This window comes from Nicotiana attenuata, chromosome 1 (genome assembly GCF_001879085.1).
Source record: "Nicotiana attenuata strain UT chromosome 1, NIATTr2, whole genome shotgun sequence".
NCBI classification, from domain to species: domain Eukaryota; kingdom Viridiplantae; phylum Streptophyta; class Magnoliopsida; order Solanales; family Solanaceae; genus Nicotiana; species Nicotiana attenuata.
The window spans coordinates 37921211-37924196 of record NC_031989.1 but is presented as its reverse complement, the minus strand read 5'-3'; positions in this window follow the sequence as shown (position 1 = coordinate 37924196).

Genomic DNA, 2986 nt, shown 5'->3' with positions numbered 1-2986 from the left:
TGTATTAACCGACAGAAAATTGTACAGTGTTAACTAATATAACCACTCTCACGGTAGTTAGTGCAGAAGACCTGTAAAATGACAAGAATGCCCCTTCTTAATACTCTACACTATACACTAAAATTACCCCTCACTCAATACTCCCCCTCAAGCTGGTGGGTGAAAGACATCCAACACGCCAAGCTTGGATAAGAGAAGGTGATGTTGAGCAGTAGATAACCCTTTGGTTAGGAGATCTGCAAGTTGTTGAGCAGAGGGAATATGGTGAGGAAGTATGAGCCTTGACTTGATCTTTTCACGCACAAAATGACAATCTAGCTCAATATGTTTAGTGCGTTCGTGAAAAATAGGATTGTTAGCAATTTGGATCGCTGCCTTATTATCACATAATAAGTGCACATGTTGAGATATAGTGAGTCCCAACTCTTGCAACAGACTAACGATCCAAGTTACTTCAACCACTGCTGCTGCCATGCTCCTGTATTCAGCTTCTGCAGAGCTTCTACCAACAGTATGCTGCTTCTTGGACTTCCAGGAAATAAGTGCTTCACCTAATTTGACAACATATCCAGTGACTGATCTCCTTGTGTTAGGGCAAGAGGCCCAATCTAAATCACAATAGGCAGTCAAAATGTTGATAGGACCAGCAGGCAACAGTATACCCAATCCAGGACACCCTTTAAGATATCTAACCGCTCTAAAAGCTGCCTCCAAGTGTGAATGTTTAGGTCGCTGCATGAACTGACTCAGGCTCTGAACTGCAAAGCTAATATCAAGCCTAGTGATAGTAAGATAAAGGATCTTGCCAATCAATTGTTGATATGCAGTAGCATCCTCAAGTTCTGGATCATCTGCATTTCCTACATGAGTATCATACTCCACAGTGGTCAACTTTTGATTGAGCTCCAAAGGTGTCTTGGCAGGCTTACATCCACTTAACCCTACTTGAGAAATAAGCTCCAAGGCATACTTCCTTTGATTAAGCAATGTTCCCTTCTTTGATCTCAGAATCTCAATTCCAAGAAAGTCTCTCAACTCTCCCAGATCTTTTACTTTAAACCGGTTGTGTAAAGTCATTTTTGCATCTTCTATCAATGTGAATGACTACCAGTAATTAGTATATCATCCACATATATGAGAATCACTACTAAGCCATCTCCTTCCTTCTTGGTAAACAAGGAATGATCAAATACACTCTGATTATATCCACTCTCTATTAAAGCTTCAGTAAGCTTAATGTTCCATTGCCTAGAGGCTTGTTTGAGTCCATATAAAGATTTGAGAAGTCTACATACCTTGGTCTCCCCCTGTTTGGTGAACCCTTGAGTCATACTCATGTAGACTTCCTCATATAAATCTCCTTGTAAAAAGGCATTATTGACATCCATTTGGTATAGAGGCCAACCTTTGAAAGTGGCTATACTGATAGCAAGTCTCATTGTCACCGTTTTTGCAACAGGTAAGAATGTATCATGATAGTCAAGTCCTTCCTTTTGGTTGTATCCTTTAGCAACCAACCAAGCCTTGAACCTTTCTACCTTCCCATTTGCTTTGTACTTGACTTTGTAGACCCATTTGGAGCCAATGGCTTGTTTCCCTTTAGGAAAATCAGTCAGTTCCCAAGTCTTGTTATCCTCAAGTGCTTGTATTTCCTAATACATGGCTTCAATCCATCTATCATCCCGAAATGCCTCCTTAAAGGAGTTTGGTTCAAAATACATGCTGAAAAGGCCCTCAAATAAGATTGATATCTTGTTGTCAGATTCCCATAGTATAGCCCTTTGGATAATGGATAAAGACACTGATTTGCAGTGTTCTTGGTTGTCACATAGTCTTTTAGCCAAATAGGAGGTTTGGAGATTCTTCCTCCTTTTCTAACATCATGATTTGTTTCCTAAACTGATGGTTGTGAAGGAATTGGTGTTTCATCTAAACTGTCTTGTGAAGTATCTGCAACAGCTGGCAATGTTTCTCCTGGGATTATATCAAGTGGCATATCAACATGATCCTCATGAGTTTCTGTTAGATCCTCAGCATCTGTCACTTGTTCTTGAGTGCCATTATCATCAAGTCTGCTTGTTGATTCTTGTTCAGTGCTTGGCTGGGTTGATTGCACCACCAGTTCTGGCTGTGTGGGAAATAAATCTGTAGAATCCACTTCAGAATTTTTGAATGGAAACATATCTTCCCTAAATCTGACATCCCTGCTGACCATAAAGACCTTTCTTTCTAAATCATAAAGCTTGTACCCCTTTAAAGTTGTTGAATATCCCACCAGTACACATCTATTTGCTCTTGGACTGAATTTATCTCCTCTTGGAAGGTTGCCAGCATAACAGAGGCAACCAAATACTCTAAGGTGATTTATGTCAGGTGGCTTGTTGTATAAAAGCTCATGTGGTGATCTTCCTTTTAAAACAGAAGTAGGCCATTTGTTAAGCAGATACACAGCAGTCTTCACACACTCTCCCCAAAATCTATTAGGAATTGAACTTTGGAACTTTAGAGCTCTAGCTACTTCTAGAATGTGTCTATGCTTCCTCTCTACCATCCCATTCTGTTGAGGTGTGTAGGGACAACTACTCTGGTGAATAATTCCTAATGAAGAAAATAGTTCATTGCAATTAGAATTGAAGAATTCAATGCCATTGTTATATCTTAATGTTTTGACAGTCACTCCAAATTGATTTTTAACCATTGAAAAGAAACTCTTCAAAACAACTATTACTTCACTCTTTGATTGCAACAAACATATCCAAGTAAATCTACTGTAATCATCTACTACTGTAACAAAATAGTGCTTCCTGTCATATGTAGGTATTCTATGAGGTCCCCATACATCTACATGAATAAGCTAAAAAACACTAATAGCCTTACTACTACTAGATGGGAATTTTAGCCTGCTTTGCTTAGCCAAGAGGCATATATCACAACTGTGATGCACTCTGTTGTCCACTGAGTTTCTTAACTGTTGGATATGCTGCAT